Source organism: Protopterus annectens, chromosome 8.part0 (assembly GCF_019279795.1).
Source record: "Protopterus annectens isolate FY-2018-M chromosome 8.part0, PAN1.0, whole genome shotgun sequence".
NCBI classification, from domain to species: Eukaryota; Metazoa; Chordata; order Ceratodontiformes; family Protopteridae; genus Protopterus; species Protopterus annectens.
Genome location: NC_056741.1, coordinates 1,777,483,286 through 1,777,507,571, shown reverse-complemented (window position 1 = coordinate 1,777,507,571; position 24,286 = coordinate 1,777,483,286).

The window sequence follows — 24,286 nt, the reverse complement described above, 5'->3', positions numbered from 1 at the left end:
AGTTTTTTCAAAGAGGCCCTGAGAGGATTTGACAAATTGTCTTATTTTCCTGTTGAGGCTGAGAAAAGTGCTTTTCCATTGTTGGGGGTCTCGCTTTTGTTTTCATGGACAGCAACTTTTTGCATTTATTATAAAGTTTTTTGATGCTGGATGTCCACCATGGTAACTTATTTTTACTTGGGGCTCTGGCTTTGATTCTTTCTGGTGCAACCAAGTCTATACACTTAAGCAAGTGAATGTACAGGGCTTTAGTGTAAGCTTTGGTGCAGTTTTCACCTCCAGCTGAAGGTGGGGCTTGGAATGGATTTATACCTTCACCTAGGAGGGTATAGTTTGCCTTGGTGAAGTTCTTTAGTCTGATTTCACCCATTGTGAGTTCTGGTGTTAGTGTCAGATTGAAGGTGACTGATTTGTGGTCAGATTTAACTAATGAGGGTCCAACAGTTGGTGGTAGTGCATCCGTTTCACGTTAGTGAGGACCAGATCTAATACGTTTGTTCCTCTTGTAGGTATGAGCAATGTGTCCCAGGGTATTTGAGTTAACAAAATCAAGGAACTTTTGTGCTGACAGGTTCAGGCTAGATTAAGTTTCCCAGTTGATGGTGGGATAATTAGAATCCCCCATAACCAAAGTGTTCGGTACTATTTGGATTGTTACAGTTGGTCAAGTAGGCATCATGCGTGTCATAATCCATGGTCAGGATCTATAACTGGAAATTTCTTGAATGCGGGTCTTTACCACCATAACCACAACTTGGAGTAACTCCATGAAGTTGTCCAATCTAACTAGATGGGAGGTGAATTTATCTCTAATATACGTAGAAACACTGCCTCCTTTGGTTCTCACATGTTCAATTTTCTGTCTGAAGGTGTGGAAGGCATTGTAGCCTTGCAAGGCCAGGATACTATCTGAGGCCTTGAACCAGGCTTCTGTGACTGCACAGACATCTACATCTTCCAGTGATAGAAGTGCTTCCATGATGTGCAGTTTTTGGTTTAAGCTCTTAGCTTTTAGCAGCATGAACCTTATTTTGTTATGATTAGCAAATTTCACATCAGTAAGTTTGTTTTCGAGACTTTGCCTAAAAAAGGTACTGTGGGGAGGCAAGAGCCTTTCTCAGCAGCTGAAAGCCTAGAGGTGCCAGGTGCAAACCATCTCTGGTAAAGCAGCGAGGTTTGTCGACTGTGGCTTCCCAGGTTGACAGGAACTGGATCCCCTTTGAATGGCACCCAAAACAAAACAAAGCCAATTATTGAAATCAATCATTTATTTGTTTATACTGAGGCATCATTCTAGGTGAAGGTAGCATGCTGCTCAAGGCTAGGGACATACCTGCCTGGGACTTGTACTCAGAGAGCTCAATCATATCTCTCTTCATATATTCCAGTGAAGTACATCTCAGATCATTCACACCAACATGAACTATGACAGAGTCATGATGGAACTTGTTGCTGAGAGAAATGAGTGCATGCATGATCTGAGGAAACCTGGCACCAGACAGGCAGCTGACTGTGACTTTCTCCTTGTTCAACCTGGTGAGTGGGACATCTGTGTTTCTCTCTACTGAGTCTTCAGTGACTAGAAAATTTGTTTTTTGAGTGTTACACCTTACAGGCTTTGTAGGTGAGACACTGGTGTTGCTATGTGTCATGGGTGCTTTGAGAACTGTGCTAGTTGTAGCGGTCTTGTGTTTTGTAGGTCTCTGGTGTCTCAGTAGTTTTTCTGAGAGAACCTCCGCATATGTTGATTTTTGTGTTGGATACATACTATGTCTATGAGTAGTGTACTCTGTGCATGTGTAGTGGTGGGTGGGTTGACAACCTCTTTTGTGCTGCTGTTTTGATTGTGAGAGAGCATGTATTCAAGATTTTTGGTGTAGATACATCTCTCACACTCTGTATTAGAGTGAGGTATTAGTAGAGGGTTGTCAGTGTATATGAGGCAATTGCTACACTGCCTCATGAGACCCAAGTCAACAAGGTTGGCAAGAGAAACAAGGGTGGTCCAACTGTCCATAATGCTAGGTTGAAGACTGTTGTCACTAGGGGGAGGCTTTTCAGGATCAATCAAGGAAGGAACCTGGGTGGTAATTCCCAGATATGCTCAGAATTAGTCCAAAATGACAAAAAATACACTGAACCCACAGACATTGCCAACATCCTAGCTGACAGGTTCAGCGCAAACTTCTCCCCCCCCCCCCCACCAAAAGGGCAAATATCTATCCCAGCAGAGTGCTGCCCCCCTGACATCTCAGATGCTCAGGTAAGAGCCGCCCTCTCCAAAGCAAAAAACACAGCATGAATGGGACCAGACGGTGTCCCGGGCTGCATCCTACATGAACTCCAAGAAGAGCTAAACCCAAACATAAAACTACTGTTCAATCTCAGCCTTACTACAGGATATGTGCCCAAAGAGTGGCGTACAGCAACAGTGGTCCCTCTCCATAAAGGTGGTGCCTCAACGGGTCCTGGAAACTATCACCCCATAAGCCTGACTAGCTTGGTCTGCAAAGCTATGGAAAGGATCATCATGGACCTCATAAATAAAGATATTGGGGACCTACAGACACTGGATCCTACCCAGTTCGGCTTTGTTAAGGGCAGATCCTGCCTCTTAAACCTGGTTGATTTCTTTGAAACAGTCACCAAGGCCATTGACGAGGGGAAGGTGGTCCACACAGCCTACCTGGACCTCGCAAAAGCCTTCGATACAATACTCCACTCGGGCATTATAGATAAGCTCACCAGCTTAAATATAAACCCCTATGTCACTAGATGGATTGCAAACTGGCTCAAGGGCAGAACCCACATGGTTAGAATTGCTGGAGCCATGTCAGACTCCAAACCAGTTACAAGTGGTGTCCCACAAGGCTCAGTCCTGGGATCTCTCTTGTTCGGTATATATTTCTCGGAGGTACAGGCCAACACGGAAGGACTGTGGCTGAACAAGTTCACAGATGACTGCAAACTGGGCACCATAATCGACTCTCCAGCCGACACAAGCTTCCTTCAAAAGGGCCTCATAGAAACAGACAACTGGTGCCAGAGCCATGGCCTCAAGCTAAACACCAAAAATTCCATAGTCATCCCGTATGGCAAAAACAAAGTGCCCACAAATTACCACATAGGTGGTAATCCATTAAGTACAAAAGAAGTAATTAGGGACCTGGGGACCCAAGTTGATAGCGATCTCTCATTTGACAACCACGTGGCCAAAGTGGTTAGAAGAACATTTTATATATCAGGCCCATAATTGAGTACAATGCCCCTTTTGGGATGTACCTTACCAGACACCTGCAGCAACTGGAAAGACCCCCAAAAGTACCTCACCAAGAGGATCAAAGGGCTCCAACAGATGCCATATGCTGCCCGGTTAAAGAAACTCCAGCTCTACTCAGTGTCATACCGCCTGCTCAGAGGCGAACTGTGCCTGACGTATAAAGCCATGTCCAACCCGGAATTAATGGACATGCTGCACCTCAGAAAATCCAAATCCCATCGAGCTACGCACTCGAGAGACTTAAACCTCAGCACTGAAATAAATAGGACATGCTGGAGGGACAGATTCATAACCCAGAGGCTCCCTTCACTCTGGAATAAAATCCCAGTCCAAGTTAGGCAGAGTCCCTCACTGACTCTCTTCAAGAGGAATCTTGATGAGTGGATGGGAGATCGTAGGTTTACCCCGGGTATCACTTCTGTGTCACTGTTAGACAGAGGCACAGTATACTAACCTCGAAAAAGGGCATAGCAAAATTAATTTAAAATGGGTGGCGAAAGCCAAACACACTCTGGCTAGGCTTATAAATGCCCTAGGGCAGATAGCCTAGTATGAACCTATGAACCTATGAACCTATGAATCTGTTCTCAAAATGCATTTCATTAGTAGCTGCTAATCATGGCTGTCTTCCTGTAATTTAAGATTTCATACTCACTATTCTTATTAAGGAAGGTCTTTTTCAAAAACTGTCTTCCATAGCCATAACATGCTCCACGCTTAATGATTATTCTGGAATAAATTCTGCTTCTTTGCTGATGTACTGACATCATGTTAGGGTCAGAAGAGTCCATTACCTAGTCAGCAACAGAGGCAAAGGTGTAAGAAGACAGGCTTTTCAGTTTGCGGCAGTTTCACTTGTATTTTTTGATTAATTTTCAATTTTAAGGTTAGTTACAGGTTACTGGTTAATACAGTCTTCATACGCCCATGTATTCAGTGTTCCTTTTATGTGTAAACAAATGCGAAGGCTGCTTCTATTTCAATGTCACATAAGATCTCTGAGTGCATGATGTCTCTAATTTTTCCACCCATTATTTCCTTTCATCTGTCCATGATTTTTACAGAAAGCTAGTGATTTTACTCATATTTTCACCTTGTCCATCCCTCATAAAACTTTGTTTTTTAGTAAATCAAAGAGGATTAAAGTTAGATACTAATGCTAGATATTTTTATATTGTATAATTCATATTGTGCAGAAAATGCATGCTGATGCAAAACCTATTTCATTAATAAGAATACATACTGAACAAAGCCGGTGTGCAGTATTAATGTGATATTTACTTATAAAAAACAGATCAAATAGATTCTGCCTACTAGTGCAGGAAATGCAGGAAAGATACAACTGCGCATCATCAAACTGACAAGCGTGATGATGTGAATAAAAGAAGTACTGCCCTTGTAAGTCAGTGGAGAGCCAAAGTTTGCAAGCAGGAAATAGTACAATGAAACAGCGGAATACCCATAAATTGAATTTTCAGGCAGGAAATTATCCTGTCATCTGAGAAGAAAGAGAAAGACTGCAGGTAAACTCAAAAAATAGTTGCACCAGATCTTTAATGACCTCTTCAAAGGGATTTTAACTATTACACAAGATGACATAATTATGTTATATGCTGGCATTATTGCTTAGCAGCATATACAGAATTCACAGTCATCATAATGATTTTTATATTTTTGAATAAGTACTATGTGTTATTGCTTAGCAGCATATACAGAATTCACACAGTCATCATTATGATTTTTATATTTTTGAATAAGTACTAAGTGTTCATTTAGTGTCCAAAGTTCTGTACAGGATGGGGGTGCATCAGTCTAATAACTGGCTGGTGGCATGGCATTGTCTGCAATATAGAGGATACTCAGGGCAGTCATACTGTGAGAACTGGTTAGTTACCTAAATAGTTTTCAGCCAGTTAAAGGAGTGAAATGCAATATAATGATGTGCCTAGTTAATGTGGTTACTTGCAAACTTTTCAGTTATTAGACTGTTCCAGTTTACCTATCTGAGAAGAATGTAGGCTAGTGAGCATTGATGAAGCATATAGGAAAATTATGAGTATATAGCTCTGATGTATAGTTTTATAAGCATATCATGTTAGGAAGGGCTTCACTTTATAAAGAAGTTTCTGGTTAGTTTTTGAACTGCATGTTGGATTTGCTGATCTCATCCTAATCTGTGGTCTACTATTAATCTCACTAGCTTTGTATTTTGCACAAACTCAATTCTAGCATGACTAATAATATTTTTAAGCTGTGATAGTTTGATTGTATAATTGGAAGTGAAATCACCATTAGTTTAGTTTTATTTGGCTTTAGGAGTACTTAAGATTGTTCCAGTCAGTTTTCTGTTTTTGTAAAGGAAAGCTGCAGGACAACTTGGAGCTGTTTGATCAAAGAGACAGCACATATCAGTGCTGAAACATCTGCATAATGGATTAGATTTGCTGAGTAAGATTGTATGTATTCTATTTATTAAAATATTAAAGACTAAAGGCCTATTAGTGAACCTTATGTCAACACCTTATGCTATTTCTTGATGAGCTGACCTCTCTACAGCCCAGTGTACACTCTGTGTTCTACTTTTAAACCAACTGATTGTGTTGCTTGCAAAGTCTAGTTTCTTGAGTCTAAATAATAGTACGGGGTGTGAAACTATATCATATAATTTGAACTTTAAAAGTTAATAATGTTCCCTGGTTGCTAACGTGTAGCGCACTTGTTGAATTAATAAAATAGATGATATACAGTATATATAAAGCAAGTGCAAGAGTGAGATATATCTTTCAGTTAAGACCAAACAAGTCTGATAATTCCTAGTAAATCCAAGTAAAATGAAGTAGTAAAACGAGCAGTTTATTTATAAAAACGAGCAGTTTATTTATAAATAAACTGCTCGTTTTACTACTTCGTTTTACTTGGATTTACTAGGAATTATCAGACTTGTTTGGTCTTAACTGAAAGATATATCTCACTCTTGCACTTGCTTTATATATACTTTATATAATTTGAACTGTTCTAAAAATAGGGACGTGACCATTTCATCTTGATTTCATATGTCAAGAATATAGTTTATAACAGCCAGTAATTCTGCTTTAATGCTATGGGCTGGCTCAAATCTATGCTGTGTTGTTGAAACTAACTGTATTTGAACACATTTTTCAATTATTTTAGGTAGAGAAGACAAGATGGTTATAGACATGTAGTTTTGTAATTCAAACGATTTGCTACTTTATGTCAAAGAATAGCAGCGCTGTTTCCAGAGAGCAATTTATAATTATAGATACTGGGTAAGTAATGGCTTCTGCAGCTGTATTGAAATATTCTACAGGGAAGTGGGTTTAGGTTTTTGAATAAGTTTTTTCTTATCACAGTGGTAGGAGTTGTGGTAAGTGAAAAGGTAGTAGTGACAATGTCCACATTATTTTCTAATGTATTGGGTGCCAGGTGTTTACTAAAAGAGTTAATAATATTTATGTTGTAGGAATTAAAATGTTTGCTATGTTAACTCTTCCAGCTAGGCATCAACCCATATGTTATCAGATGGGTAGCTAACTGGCTCACTGATAGAACCCACTCAGTCAAAATAGGGGAAGCCACCTCTAGTAGTAGACCCATAATGAGCAGTGTACCTCAAGGACTGGTCTTGGGGCCTCTACTGTTTGGGATATACTTTTCTGAGGTGCAATACAAAAACAGTGGTCTGTGGCTGACCAAGTTTGCAGATGACTGCACGCTGGGTGCTGTCTTAAATTCCCCTAGTGATGTGAACATCCTCCAAGAGGGCCTTACCCAAATTAATGAATGGCGCCAGAAGCATGGCCACAAACTGAATGCCAAGAAATGCATCATTATCCCCTTTGGGGAAAATGTCACCCCTATTAATTATGACATTAATAACAATGTACTAAGCATGCAATCAGTTGTGAGGGACTTGGGCACCCAAGTTGATAGCAACATGACTTTTGACCACCACATTGCCTCCATTGTATGGAAGGCTTTCTACATGGCCCACCTCATAAATAAGGTTATTTCATCCAGGAACAAGGAGGTCATAACATCTCTGTACTCCTCCCTTATCAGACCCATTATATAGTACAATGTCCCATTTGGCATGTACCTTGCCAAGGACATGCAGCAGTTGGAGAGACCACAGATGTTCTTGACCAGGAAAATCCAGGGCCTCAAACACCAATCCTATACAGATAGGCTAAAATCCATATACTTCTACTCAGTCTCATACAGAATGCTCAGATGTGACCTGTGTCTGGCATACAAGGCCATTTCAGACCAGCCTTGATGGAATTGCTGCATATCCATAAGACAAACTCCTCTTGCGCAACCCACACACAAAGCCTTAACCTGGTCTGCGACATTAATAGAACTTGTTGGCAGGATAGATTTGTGTCCCAAAGACTCCCCCCTCTGTGGAATAGACACCCTCTCCATGTCAAGCAGAGTACCTCTCTAACCCTCTTTAAGAGGAACCTGGATGACTGGATGGGAAACAGAAAATATACCCCTGAGATCCCACCTGTGTCTCTGCTAGACAGAGGAAACAGGTGCTGGCTTTGAGAGAACATGGGTGAAATTCTTGGCTAGGCTTATAAGGGCCTCCCGGCCAATAGCCTAGTATTATCCTATGAACCTACGAACCTATGAACCTATGTTATAGTTTATTTAATCTTTGAAAGGGCAGGGTTGTGATTTTAGATCAGATTGTATAAGTTTATTGACTACTGACTAAAATTGCTTTGGAGTTTTACTGTGGTTTTCTAGTTGATTAGTTCAGTACTTTTGCTTAGTATTTGGAATGGTATTCTTAGTTACTTTTAGTAAGTGCCAGCATTGCTGAAAATTGCTGATTATTTTCTATAAATGATAGTTTTCCATGCTTTGTCTTTGTTATGCATTAGCTTTTTACATTCGGTGTAGGACAATTTGATTTGACTATTTTTGTGCCTTGAAGAAAACACACATGCAAATAGCTATCTGTCTCTCTCTTTATATATATATATATAGTTATAGCTGTAGCTGCAGATATAGATATGGATATATGTATTTTTATTTTTTTATTTATTTATTTAACATTTGTTGACCGGGAATGTCCGACTAGGTTCCACAGAGCCTGTTTTCAGCGGAGGCCCGGGGAGAAATGCTCCAGATGCATTTCTTTGGAATGTGGGAGGAAACCCACACAAACACAGGGAGAACATGCAAACTCCACACAGAAGGCACCCCAGCCAAGAATTGAACCGGAGAACCTCTTGCTGTGAGGCGACAATGTTAACCACTGTACCACTGTGCCGCCCGTGTGTATGTGTGTCTGTGTGTATTTGTTACCTGCAGGTAGAGCACTAAGCACTAATCTAAACAGAACTTTTTAGACTCAGCCCAGCACTGAGTGGTTAAGTGGCTGGCTTGAATTTACAAAGTAAGCAAATGGAGGCTAAGAAAATCAAATCCTGGACTACAGGAAGCATTTTATTAACAGCCTGTATGCTAATTGTACGTATATGTTTGCATGTGTGGGTGTATTACATCTATATATACATACATATAGATATAGATATAGATAGATATAGATATTTTATGTTCTGTTTTTTCAACACACTTTGCATGACAAAACAGATGGTCGACAGATGTGCAAGATCAACAGTCTCTGGTGTTTGGAAATATGCCCCTTCTCTGAGGGGTGTACCGTATTAGAGTTAGTATATATAACTAGTAAGGAGTGTGAGGGTACAGCTCCCCCCATAAGGGTACAGCAGATTTGTTCACTACAAAAAACAACAGATTCCTTATGGATAATCTCAGGTTGTACCTCTGAGCATACCAGTTAGGGTGTCAATTTTCTTTGTCACTTGTGGTTGATGTTTTAGTTTCAAACTACTGAAGTCTAGATTAACTTCAGTAAATATATATATACATGTTCATGAGTTAGTGTGTGTGTGTGTGTGTGTGTGTGTGTGTGTGTGTGTGTGTGTGTGTGTGTGTGTGTGTGTGTGTGTGTGTGTGTGTGTGTGTAAAACATGATGGGCTGATACCTCATTCCAGATAATTCTATGCCTTGTGCCCAGTGAGTGCAGGTATAGGTTCTGGTTCCCATGGTACCCTATAAAGGATTAAATGCCCATGTTTAAATGCTTAAAATCTTTACTACTGGATAGCACTATTGATTATACTTTACTAGGTGTTGCTTGTCTTGTTTTACAAGTGAAGACAAATAGACAGGGTAGTTCATTTATATGTTTTATTACATAGAAACACATCAGGATGGATAGCAGCAGTACTAAATATAAACAAACTGATTAACTGACAGACTACACAGAGATGCATGCTTACATCTCAACAGCTTACTATAAAATGGCAGTCAGGCTCACATGTGCTCCGTATTTATACACTTGTGCAAACCCCTAGAATGCTTCTTAAAGGTATACATACATATTGATCTACATCCTCCCTCTTTAACGACTTGCCCACAATACAATGAGATTTTTAAAAAGAGACATGCAATTGTACAGACAATAAGAAATAGATGCAACAATCATGTTCTTATGTCCAAGTTGCAGCATATCTGGAACATGGTCTAGAAATGTGACCTAATCTAGTGATATAGCAATCAGAACTGTGTTTAGCAACAGGGACAGTCACTAGTGAACAAACATATTTTGGAGTTTTGGGATTCTTTTCAGGAACAGGGATATTTACTGGAATGTCCTCTGGAACTGGAATGCTGGATAACTCAATCTGAGATATAGAGTCTTTCTCCAGGTATGATACTGCAATACAGGCTCGGACACTGGGATCAAATGTTTAAAATTCCACCTAATTTCTTCTCCTGATTCCACTATGTGTAATCTCAGCTCTGGACATACACTTTTCACGACTCCAATCCGATCAAAACCTTTTGTCATTTACTTTCTCACTATCTCTCCTTCTCATAACAGATTGAGTGGTTTGCTGGTCTTATCATAATAGGACTTCTTGGATAAGCGCTTCTTTAACAGAAGAGCTTGAGCATTTTGCTGGTCTTATCATAATAGGACTTCTAGGATAAGCACTTCTTCAACAGATGGGCTTTTACTGATCTGTTGTTCTTGACACATGGAACCAATAATTTACTACTGATTAGTAGTGTGGTTCTGGTTTGTCTCGACAGACGTCTCTATGCAAGTGAACCAAGATGTTTACCACAAGGAACATTTCTGAGATTAAAGAGAGTCAAGAAAACATCACTTGTCTCGTTTTTGATTCCCTAGTAATTATTTTGCACTTTGAACTGCATGTTCCGCCAAACCATTTGACTGTGGATACTCAAGGCTATTTGTAACATGAGTAAAGTCCCACTCTTCAACAACACTTTTGAGCTGTGGCTTATAAACTGTATACCATTGTTAGAAATAACCTTGTGTGGACTACCATGGACTGCAAAATGATGCTTCATCTTAGTAATGACAGTACTGGATGCTAGATTAGGAAATAGGTCAGTCTTGAAATAATTTGAATAAGAGTCAGCTAACACCAAGTGATGTTGACCATTCCACTTGAAAATCTCTGTAGCTACTGTCGACCAAAATAGTTCAGGAATCTGGTTTAGCTGAAGTGGTTCTTTCTGTTGATGCGGCTTAGTACTATTACATACAGAACAAGATGAAGGTACTCTCTATGTCCTATGACATAGAATGCCAAAATACTAATCCTCTCACCCTTCTTTTAGCACAGTCTACTCCTGCGTGGCTACAATGTAAAATAGGAATGTGCTCTTGTTGTAAGGACTTTGCAACAATGACTTTAAGACCTTTCATAATAATACCATTGTCAAACAAAATCTCATCTCTGTAAGGAAAATAGGGTTGCAAGTCAACTAGTAAGCAAGATTACTTTGACGGCCATCCTTGACTGATAAAGTGGTTGAGCTCCTGAAGAACTGGATCTGTGGCTGTATGACTTATAAGGTCATCTAGATGTGTGGATGCTGTTCAGTGGTATTTCTGGGCCATCTGGATAATGTATCAGCAAAATAAAGAAGATTGCCTTTCATGCAGACAAGATTGAAATTATACTTTTGCAATTTCAACATCATGCACTGAAATCTGGTAGGAATTGTACACATAGGCTTTCTCAAAATACTGACTAGAGGCTGATCTGTTTCAATCTCGATAGGTCAGCCATAAATATAATCATGGAACTTTGAACATGAAAACACAATTGCCAAGAGTCCTCTCTCTGTCTGCATACTGCATTTCAGTTTAGGTAAGAGTTCTGGACGCTTAGGCTACTGGTCTATCCTCTTGAAGAATGACTGCACCAAGACCAAATTTAGAAGCATCACAAGAAAGAGCAACTGGTTTGTGGACATCATAGTATCTGAGAGTTGGTGGACTGGAAATTTTCTGTTTCAGGACATCAAATGCTCTCTGATGTTGCTCTAACCATGACCAAGATACATCTCTGCATGTCAACTATCTGAGCAGTGCTGAAAGTTGGCTGAAGTCTGGAATTAACTTGCCTAGGTAATTAACCATGCAAGAAAATGTTGTAGGGCTTGAACATTGTCTGGTGCTGGCATCCAAGAATTGCTGTTTGCTTGGAAGGATCTGGTCATAAGCCTGAACTGATGAAGAAACGACATAAGGAACTTCTCGTAGCCTGAATTTGCACTTCTGTGGATTCAGCTTAAGATTCACTTCACAAGCTCTTTCCAGAACTTTCTTGAGGTGTCTGTCATGCTCAGCTTCACCATTACCTCCTACTAGAATATCATCTACTATAATAGCACACGAATACCCAGAAAAAAAAAATTGCTCCATTGCACGCTGGAAGACTTCAATGGCATTCTTAAAAATCTGTACCATCTAAAAGGAGTACTGAAAGTGGTTAGCAATGAGGATTTTTGGTCTAGCAAAATTTGCCAAAATAAACTCTTCGCATCTAAGACAGAAAAACAGCGGCATTTGGCATACAGCAGATAATTAATTCCTATCTACTGGGAACAATTTACTTCACCACAATAGACTCTGTAAAAAGGGGGACGGGGTAGCTCAACTCTATAAGAATACCCTAAAAGTCACCACAATTAATCTGCAAATCCCTTCCTTCAACAACTCTGAACTCTTCCTAGCTAAACTCAAATTTAGTGACAAAAAGTCAGTCAATATTATCACATTCTATATACCACCAGGTAATAACATCCCTACCCTGGAAGCCTTCCTACAATGGACAAGCCAAAACCTACTGCAGGAGACTATCATCCTCTGTGACTTCAATATAGATTGGAATATCTGCTCAGCCATTAACCCCAAAAAACCATATCAACCTCTACAATTTCTCACAAGTTATCCAAGCTAGCACTAGACTAGGTAATGCAAAAATCAAAGAAAGCCTCCTAGACTGGATCTTAATAAATAAGACCAACACCTCGTACCAAGCAGGCATCCTCCCAGACTCCCTCAGTGACCATCAGCCCACCTTCCTATTAAAATTCAAAACCTAGACCAACCCTATCCCCATATCACTAACAACCTGTAACACAAAAAACTTTAAACCAAACAAATTCAGACTTGAGCTAAAACACCATAACTGGAATATACTAAAAATAATAGCCCTGGAAGAAGCCGTAAACCATTTCAATAACACCTTCCTAAAAATTCTAAATGCCCACGCTCCAGCCCGGACCACTAAACTCAAAACAAAAACAGCCCCCTGGCTTACCAGAGAGACTAAAAAGAGAATTTCTGAAAGGAACAAAGCCTGGTGTATCTGGAGAGCCACAAAAACCACAGCAGCTAAGGTACTATTCCAAAACCTCAGAAATGAGACAAAAACTCAGTTCTCCTAGATAAAAATAATTATTTTCTAGAGCTGCAAAACAAGCATCAAAATAACCCTAAGAAATTCTGGGCAGGAATAAACAAATTACTCCACCCTGGCAGACCCTCCACTCCATCTCCTACCTCCACTAGCGAAATCACAAATACACCACACACATTTAACAAGTACTTCATTGAAACTATTTCTAATCTTGTTCAAAAACAGCCTACAAGAGCCACCACTAATTACCCAGAATCCGTAGATAGACCCAAAACTACCTTCCAGTTTCAACCCATCCCTATCAACTATGTCGAAAGGCTGCTAACCAAACTTAAACCTACCACACTAGCAGCTGATGGGTTACCTGCTGAATACCTTCAGTTGGCTGCCAATGAACTTGCCTTCCCCGTCTCCTTCCTACTAAACAGATCTATCTCAGAAACCTCAATACCACCCATCTGGAAGACCTTCTATATTATTCCCCTCCATAAAGGCAGAACCTCCACCAACCTCACCAACTATTGCCCCATAGCCATCCTGTCTCCACTAGCTAAAATACTCGAGAAATGCATACACCACCAACTTATGCCATACCTACTTAAGCAACTTCTCTCTCCTACCCAGCATGGATTTAGGCCAACTCATAGCACAACCACTGCCTTACTCTCCTTCACAAACCTCATCAACCAAAACAAACACACAGGCAATCTAACTTCTGCCATATTCCTGGACCTAGCTAAGGCTTTTGATATGGTCAGCCATCTTAAACTATTACAAGCCCTTACTGACCTAGCCCTTAGTAACCAAGCATTAGCTTGGTTTCAGAACTATCTACAAGGAAGATAACAAGCAGTACAGTGGGACAACAACCTATCCTCACTTCTACCCATCACCACAGGAGTCGCACAAGGTTCCATTTTTGGTCCCTTCCTATTCTCCATTTTCACTAATAATCTCCACATCATCTGTCAAGATGCAGCAGTTATACAATATGCTGATGACTTAACACTTGTCTGTTCAGCCAATGATCCTCAGAAACTTCTCTCTATGACTCAAAAAGCCTTCCATACCACCAAAAACTGGTTTCTTAACAAAAACCTAATACTAAATCCCCTCCAAAAAACAAACTATTGCTTTTTACACGAATCTACCACAATACCCATCCCATTTAATATAGTGTCCAGAGAGGGTCCCTATTAGATCGATAAAAAGGCTAAAGATCGAATGGCCTAGTGATCAAAAATGCCATTCTTTGAAATAAGTATTGTGAGGGGCTGTCACCCCACACCCCCTGCTAATTATATATACCAACTCCGAGATTGCACTATAGTGAGGAAAGGGCAAAATTTTCAATCTTCACTGTACCGCAATCTCACAATACCGATTCCATAGAACAGCATTTTCAATTTCTAAGCCGTTCAATCTTTAGCCTTTTCGTCGATCTACTATGGACCTTCCAGAGATGGCACCATAATCTCCCCTGACACTCACACTAAATTGCTAGGCATTCCCATTGATAATAACCTCAAATTTGATCAGCATATAAATCAAACTATTAAAAATATCCACAAAAAAACTGAGCAGTCTATATAAAAATAAACCTTTTCTAACACAACCTGCTAGGATAACAATTGCTCATACTCACCTTCTTTTCACCCTATTCTATGCCTCACCCATTCCCACCAGTTACCCAAAACCAAAATTACTAAACTCAACACTTGTTACAATCAAATTGCAAAGTTTGCAACCAGTGCTCCCTACCATGCCCACCACTGCCATTCCCTAAAACAACTTAACTGTCTTGAATTCCTTAATCTCCTAAACTATCAACTATCCTTTGCCCATAATCTCCTACTATTCTCCGACAAAACTCCATCACTAGCTAATCTACTAGAACCACAAGCTAAAACCAGACAACTTCGCTCTAGAGACAAAAAACTAATCAAGGTCATGAAAACCACCCTCTTCCCTAACTACATAGGCAAAATATGGAACTCCCTACCCACCTGTATTACCTCAGCAGTCTCAAAGGCCACATTTAAAAGACTCCTGAAAGAACACCTAAAGCGCACATGGATTTGCACATATTCCCCACCTGGTTGACCTTCCCGCCTCCCCCTTCCTGCTTCCTCCTGCCACTAACTTCAGCTTCATCTCCAATGAATGCAGCTTTTCTAGTTTCCACCCAGTTCCAACTCTAATACTACTCCTTAGTTTAACACTCACATATCACTGCTAGATCACTCTGCTATCTTCCCACTAACTTTTATTCTCGCTTTACACCTCTACTCTTACTACATACTTTAGCTACTACACTTTCCTGCTTTTCAGACGTAACCTGCTACCAAATTAACCGATTCTGTTCCTTCTCCTGTTACTATACTCCCTACTGACTTACTTGGCCAATGTGTTCCCAATTCCACTGTATAAAACATTAATGCTACCCCTACTCACAATGTTCATCATTATGTGATGCCTCTACATAAAACTGAAAATATGTGTTTAGTGTATGTAATTATGTTAAATCTTAAGCTTCTTTGCTTTGTTACTGGTCTGTAGCTATGTTAATCTGAAATAAGCTTGAATACTATGTTACTTGTCAGTGTTAGGTCTTCTACTATCTATGTAAATTTGAATGCTTCTGTATACATCTTACAATTTTCTTGAATTTAACTATGGAGCTTTTCTTCCCAGGCCTCCACTGAAAATGGACATGCAGCCAGTCAGACTTTCCCGGTCAACAAATGTAAAATAAAATAAATAAATAAGAGCAGGGACTTCTTTGACTATATTCATTGGACAATAAGTTTTTTTTAGTGCTTTGTTCAAATCTCATGGATCAATACATATTCTGATATCATGTGATATTTTATTATGAGTTATGACCATGGAAGATACCCATTCAGTAGGTTCATCAACTGGACAAATCACACCTTGCTACACCATTTTTTCCTAGCTCAGCTTTGACTCTGTTCTGCATAGCTACTGGAACTTTCCAGGCTGGTCTGACAACTGGACTGACCTCTGGGTTTAACTTCATGGAGTACACAACTGGGAGTTTGCCTTGTTTGTCTTTGAAAAGATCAGCATAGGTAGAGAAAATAGACTGGGTGAAATTAGAACAGTGGTCTTTCAAGCTAATATGGTGGACTTCCTTATTAAATAAAAGCAGTCACATTTTCAAATTGTTTCTGAGGCCTAATAATGACTGTACATGCCTTTTGACCACATAAAATTGCAAGTCATAGCTGTTCCCAGCAAAGTAACATGAAAGGACTACTGTGCCTTCAGTATGAATTTCTTCACCACCATAAGCAACAAGTTTCACACACTTTGCCAAATCAAGCGTCTTACCAGCATATATATATATATATATATATATATATATATATATATATATATATATATATATATTTATATGCTAGCAAGTGTTCTGTGGGTCTTCCATTTATCCGAACAGTAGAAAATATTTCATTCTTTGCCCATAAATCTACTGCATTGACTGTTTCATTAAGCACTGACATGCCATCAACATAAAAAGTAGGGTCACAGCTTTCTAATTGATCAACTTGTCTCTTGGAATGTTCTCTTTTAATAAAAGAATGAACCCCTTTTGATTTACAAAATCTTTAAAAATGTTTCCACTGTTTACATCTGTAACATTGCTGACCAAAAGCTAAGCACTTTTCTCTTTTAGATATATGATTGCCACCACAATTATGACAACTGACTATAAGGTTAGGTGAGCACGTGCCCTTGCTCTTATGCTTGTTTTTTGACTCACCTGTGTGCTTCACTGAGACTGAACACTCTGGAATTTGCTAGAAAGGTATGGAGTTTCCCAGAGACTGTTGCCGGACTTCCCATAGCTGCCATGTGCTTGGGCCTGTTTCTTTTAACCACATGCTGCATATCATCCACATTAACTTTAGAAGATACTGGAAGCATGCATTTCTCATTTGTAAGCATATTTGTGTGCTTTTCTGTAAGTTCGTGTATCTGACAAATCTCAATGGCCTTATTCAAAGTTAAATCACTGTCACAAAGCAAAATCTTTCTCACAGCATTATCTTTAATACCACACACAAGTCTGTCTTTTATCAACTCATCCCTTAAATCACCACATCTGTACATTTTAGCTTTGTTTCTGAAATCAGTTATATATGCTGCAAAAATTTCACCAGGCTTTTGATCCCTTGAGTAAAAGAAGTGCCTTTCCATTGTAATATTATTTTATTTATTTATTTTACATTTGTTGACCGGGATGGTTCGACTGTGACAGTGCCCATTTTCAGCGGAGGCCCGTGGAGAAAAGTACCAGTCTAAGCTTACATACAAATTATCACAATAAGTAATAGAAATTATAAACAAAACTGACAAAAATGAGTGTTAACACATTTATAGGATAAACGTAAAAACAAAAATATATACTTAGTATCAAATAGAACAAGACTTTAAACACTTGAATATAGACAAACATATGGTTGAATTTATATATGGGGAGGAATATAACATTGGTTAGGAAACTAAGCAGGGAGAATCACTTAGGCAAAGTAGTGCATAGTTAGCAATACTTCCATGGTGAGAGTTGCAGCTAGGAATGTAACTACTTATAGAGAAGTAGTGTTAGAAGGGCTACATTAACAGAATTAGTACATACAGCCAAATTGCATAAGTAATACTAAGTTAATAATTAACTTGGAGTACTACATGTGCAAAGCCAGGATTCAAATAAGTGTCTTTTGAGATATATTTTGAAATGATTACGATTGCTTATATAGTCAATATATGCAGTATTCATTTGAGGGTTACACATTTCTCTAAATTCACGTTTTAAGTACTGAAGGTCTTCCTTTGACTCAGCCAGTACCACTATATGGTGGTTTTCCTCCTCTCCTGCAAGTACAGCAGATGCATACACAAATGAACGCTCTCTATCTGTGGTTTCTGAACCAGCAAAATTAAGCAGAATTATACCTTTGTCAAAAATGCAGCTTGTTTGAAAATATCTTACTCTTACTCAAACACTCTCCAAATCTCTGCAATATTATTATCAAATACAAGTAGACCAGATTTTCAAAATATGTCTGGCATGCCAGCAAAGTATGCCCAAACACACTGAAAATATGGCCCTTGAAATTATATATGAACATGCACACACAGCCAGTACTTGTAATAGCATTCAAATGCACAATAAACTCTTTGAAATTCTGTACTTTGTGAAATATGCTTTGAAATGGCTGTATTTTATGAAATAACTGTACTGTAGTACTGCACAAACTTGCGAACACTTCATACACTTCAAATATCTCAAATATCAATGTGGTGTGATTCAGACATTATTTCAAAGATTTTCTGTAGTTATTCGCATATTTTCGTCAATATGTCACAGTTTCTGACACTTCATTTAACTAGAAATTCATTTAAAGAATTCTTAGTGCTTTGTTTTATACTTTAAGAATAAGAAATCATTTAAGTAAGCTTTGATACCTGAAATTCATTTCTGGCCTGTTTTTGCAAGTTATACATGCAGTAGGGATAATACATTTCTCTATAATCCTCCACCATTAACTGAGTGCCTCTCAGTCCTGAATCTGTCATGCGTCTTGTTTTACAAGTGAAGACGAACAGGCGGAGTAGATTTGTTTTTTATGTTCAAGCACATATTCCCATCTTTTCAGCTTCTGGGCATTGTTTTATATTGAATTTATACTACTATCATTTGCTATAGCTGCATTGCTACGAGTTTAACATTGCTCTAGTTTTCTGGGTGTTTGGGATGTTTTATTCACCAAAATCTCATTTTGGATACCTAACAGTGTGGTTGTGCAGCTTCAACATGAATGCTGATGAAGTGTGTGGCCTTATTTTACATTTCACACCAGAAGGAGTGTCCAATCTTGCCAAAAACTGGGCCGATGCTATTGAACAAGCACAGGTTGTGCTAAAGCAGTTAAAAGGGAGTTTTGGAGCCCACCACAAGTGTGGTGAAAGTTCCTATGTTTTTCTTTCATCTTCCTTGGATGAAGGTACTGTTTATTGCACTAGAAACAGATTTTTCTCAGCAGACACTTGCTAATTTATTGCAAGAAGAAGATTCTAATCTTTTGTCAGGTGTTAATTCCTCAGGACAGCCTGTGAGGTCTGTAAACACACCACATAATTCTTTTGACTTTAGAGCTCATTTTTTTGAAATGGAAAAGAAGGTTTTGAAATGTAAAAGTTTAGTACTTGAAAGTCATTCTCTTAATAAATGTGTGGACTTAAAAGTCATACCACTGGGACTCAGAGTTTACACATTTCTAAATGGTATATCTGTTAATGATAACATTTATAGTATTGTTAAAGAAATTTACAACAAAGCTAGTTCGGAAGTGTTAAAAGCTCTAATTGCTTGGAATGCAGACAAAATTAAGTCACTTAGAGAACAGATCTGCATTATTGATGCCAAGGTTAATAAGCATGTTGATTGTCAGGTATTTCATTATTTATACCAAAATCATTTTGAGAAAATTGAAAGGCTTGTCAGTAACATCACAAATAAGAAAAAGAAAAAAAAATGGCTAGGGACATCAAAAGTTATCAGTTGGGGCAAGCCTTTCTTATTAAAAAGAAGGAAAAAAAACAATTTTTTGTTAAACTAACTTGTGAACACTTCATACACTTCAAATATCTCAAATAGCTTTAATTAATGTGAAAAAGTAGCTCATAGCAAAAAAGTGTGATCGCTTTCCTTATGTTAGACATTTTGGGTCGGATTCATGAAGGCTTGCGTGGAGTCTAAGAGTAGAGTAAGACTCCAGCAGGCCAACATGTCTGCCGAGCGATCCAGGAACAGCCGGCAGGGGCGTGCAAGAGAGCTCCTAAAACGACTCTTGCACAGACAGGGTTAGTTTATGCAAATTACCTCATTTGCTGCTGAAAGCTATGCAAATGAGGTAAATTTATGATCCAGAAAACACTAACCTGTCTGAGTAAGAGTTGTGTTATTTGCAGAAATGTACTCGGTTGGCAACTGAGTACCGTTCTGCAAATAGCAAAATGGAGCTATGACAGCTCCAAATAAAGGATGCATCCAGTTGAGGAAGCATGCCAATGGCCAAATATATGGCCATTGGCATTTTTATCCGTTGCAAAATAATAAAAAAATTATTTTTTTCCCTCGATCTCCAATGTTTAAGAGTAGCACAGCTCCGCGCAAACGTGCGGCGCTCTAAAAACCCTAAAAACAAAAAATAAAAGCCACAAATAGGTATTCTATTCAAAATATTCATCTGCCATGCAGGTGAATGGCAGGCTGAAGACAACATGGTGACTGAGTAGTGGTTGCTAAGGGGGGAAGCTCAGTCTGAGAGATGTAACCAAGCATTAATAGGCAATCCTATGCAAATGAGTATAAGCATAGTGAATCCCAAATTTCCCTGCCATGTGAACCATGTCCATAGAGTGTAAGAGTAGGATTAGGGGAGTAACAGAGTAGAAGATAGGTGACACCATCAGGCGGTATGCATCAAAAAGACTGTAAGCTTATTTGTGCAGAGTGGCATGTGTTTGCTATGAGGTACTCAGGACTGGAAGAGGCGTGTCTACAGTTGTCTAAACTGAAACCCAGAAACTGAAGGTGTACGCCGTGGCTGTCACTGAAGTTTCTTGCAAAGATGCTTACACTGTGCGCGTGCGTGTGCACTCCTGTAATCTCATCTAAGCCTGTGTGCACATGTGTGCACCCGTGTAAGCCTGTGTAAGGCTGTCTAAGCATGTATGCATGATTGTGCACACGCCTAAGCCCATGTAAGCCTGTGTAAGGCTGTGTGAATGTGTGTGTGCTCGTGTGCACTTGTTTGTGCTTGTTTGCACGGTGCTGCTCCCTGTGGAAACAGAAATGGGAAAAGGAAGGAAAGGAAGTAGTAGGAAGTTAACCAAGGAGAACTAGCAGAGCTGCCAGGTGAAATCAATTAGAATCAGCCAATTACACAGGCAGTACACTAGCCTAGCCCAGCCCAGCACTTAAAACTCTGCAAACAACATTCCCCCATGTTTTTCTCAGAAACACTGCAACACTGCAGTCTACAAAGAGAAGTGAAAACTTAAAAAGCTTAACTGCGACAAAAGAATGTTAGGGGCTGCCATTGCTATTATAAGATGATGTGCAAGAAGCTGAGGGTGGTGCCATTGTGAATGCCGCTGAGCAACCCACAGTGAGGAGACTGAGACGAGTGTACAGACCCAGGGTAACCTACCAGGGGCTACATGAGCTGGAGATAGTGGAGCGCTATAGAGTGGACAGAGAGCTCCTGCAGCAAATTGTTGAGCTGTGCAGGCCATGCCTCACACGCAGAACCAACAGAGGGGAACCCATCCCAGTGGAAACTAAGGTATGTGTTGGCCTAAGAATACTAGCAACAGGTACCTTCCAGAGACCAACTGGTGATATGATGGGGATTTCACAGGCATCAGCATCCAGGGTACTGCACCAATTCCTGAATGCCATGTCAGCACATATTGGGGATCATGTATATTTCCCCAATTCCCATGAGGTATTGGCCAGCAACATGTCCCTCTTCCATCAAATAGCGGAATACTCTGAGGTAGTGGGTGCAATTGACTGCATGCACATACACGTCAAAGCACCAGCTGGTGAGCGGGGTAGGGCCTACATCAACCGCAAGGGCTTCCACTCCATCAACTGCCAGGTTGTGTATGATGCCAAGGGCATAATACTGAATGTGTGGGCTGGCTGCCCTGGAAGCTACCACGATTCCCATATCTGGCATCTGTCACAGCTGTACAAGACATTTGCCAATGGAGACATCCCTGATGGTCACTTAGTGGGGGATGCTGGATACGCACTGGAGCCGTGGCTGATGACACCCATCAGAAATGCACACACACCTGAACAAGAACACCATAATGAGGCACACGCACAAACACGAAATGTAATAGAGCGTGTGTTTGGGATGCTCAAGTCACGGTTCCATTGCCTGGACACATCTGGTGGAGCCTTGCAATACTCACCAAATACATGTACCTAAATTGTCATGGTATGTGCCATGCTGCACAATATGATCCTGTGAAAACAGCTGCAGCAGGAACAGCATGGGGCAGGGCCAAACAGCCCCCCACCATTGCCAAGGCCATCACAGGCACAGCATGACTTGGAGGAGGAATAACCTGAGCCTGCCTCAGTAGGCAGAAGGAGGCATGCCCAGTATGTCTTGGCCTTGGCAAAAAGACAACTCATAGCACATACACTGGCTTAGTAGGAACCCTGGAAATGATACCTCTCTCTGACTCGCACATAAAATAAAAGGGATGCCTAACTTGACACTACCTGTTTTCAAACATGTATAGGGAGTGTACTATGTGAATCTGACATAGGTAGCCCTGCAGCACCACCTGAGGCATGATTGCCATGTTTTAAGCAATATAAAGCAGTGCTAAGCAGCTTTTACCAATATCTAGTATATGTCAACAAAATTGCTCGTGCCACCTAGCCCAACGTCAGGCAACACTGGGCAAGGTTGGCCAAAGTTGAGCAAAGTCAGTTAAACATGCTCATATCTGCTTTACTGTTCCTTAAGCAGTCTGGTCTGCCCAGCATGGCCATAAAAAGCAATGACAGGGCTCGAGCCCAGGATACTGTGCATTATAGTCACAGTACTGAACCACTAAGCCATGATAGCATTTCAGTGGCACAGACACAGCAGGACAATTGTACACTAATGCAAACACAAAGAAATGCAGTATCATACCCCTAAAGAGGCAAATGGGTAACCTCCCCCACATGCCTATGCAGACCAAGAACATCAGGCTAGGTGGTGTGATGTGGGTTGTGTAGGCTATGAAGTTGCAGTGTAATATACGTGATCTTGGACGCCAACATCTTTAGTACAGTAGTATGCCTCAAGCCACTACGATAGGCAACAGTACAGACTGAAATGGTGTCCTGTACATAGTAGTGCAGGCATAGCAAATGTGTATAAGTGTCAGGTGAAACCCACATCCTATGTACACCCACAGTAACAATTAGGTGTGCCCCCGTGTAGAAATGTACAAAGAATAGCTGTTCCCCCTGTATGTAGAAATGTTGGTAAGTCTATGCAAAGTGTCGCATGGAAGCCCTGCAGGCACAGCATGATCCCTGTTTATCTATGACACAAAGGTGAGCCCTGCTGTAAAAATACAACTTGATTTTCCATGCACATATAGTATAAATGTTTATAATGGGTGTGCTCACACACTCCAACAAATGTAGTGGATTCCATTCAGCATCACACTGAAAGGTCATACTGGGCATGCTCATATACTTAAAGAAACGAACCAAATGTCAGGCAACAACATACTGAAAGGTCATACTGGGCATGCTCACACACTAAATACGGATGTGATAATTAGGGATCCATGGACAAATGTGGATAGTCATCTCAACTTCCAGAAATGCATTCACAAAGTGGTTGGAAAATCATGCTATGTGTTCACACAAACTGCCAAGGTCTATGCACGTAGGTCAAAGGTGGTTCCCACTACTCAGCAGTCATCAGACCTGTCAGAGAGTAACACAACACACTTGTGATGAATCTGACTAGGCACGTTCAGCAGCTAGAAAGACCAATGAAGTACCTTAATAGGAGGATTACTGGCCTCAAATAGTCGCCCCATGCAAAAAGACTGAATGTAACCCAATCTGTACTCTATGGCATTCTGTCTACTCAGGAGATTTCTGGCCTACAGACAGGTTCATGTCATGGTTACAGTCAGATCTGTTCCGAGTTACAGCTCAATGGCAGTAAATGTACAGAGCCAACTGATATTGGCAACAACCTGGCAGATAGGATCACTGTTAACTGTACCCCCTTCTCACCCATGAAAGAGCACATCTCCATAATGGAAGACTACAAAGTTGCTGTCATCATGGCTGCACAGGTAATAAACACTCTCCAAAGCCAGTATCACAGCAGCCATGGGACCAGATAACTTCCCAGGATGTGTAGTATCTACTTCCCTGAAGTAAACATTAACATGGCAGGTCTGTCGCAGCTGAATTTACCAGAGGACTGCAAACCAGGAGCCATAATGGTAAACACAAAAGATGTGGACATCCTACAAAAGGGCCTCACTGGGACAGATGGCTGTTGTCAAAGCCATGGGAACTAGCTCAATGCCAAAAGGTGCATTGTCATCCCCTATCTTAAAAAC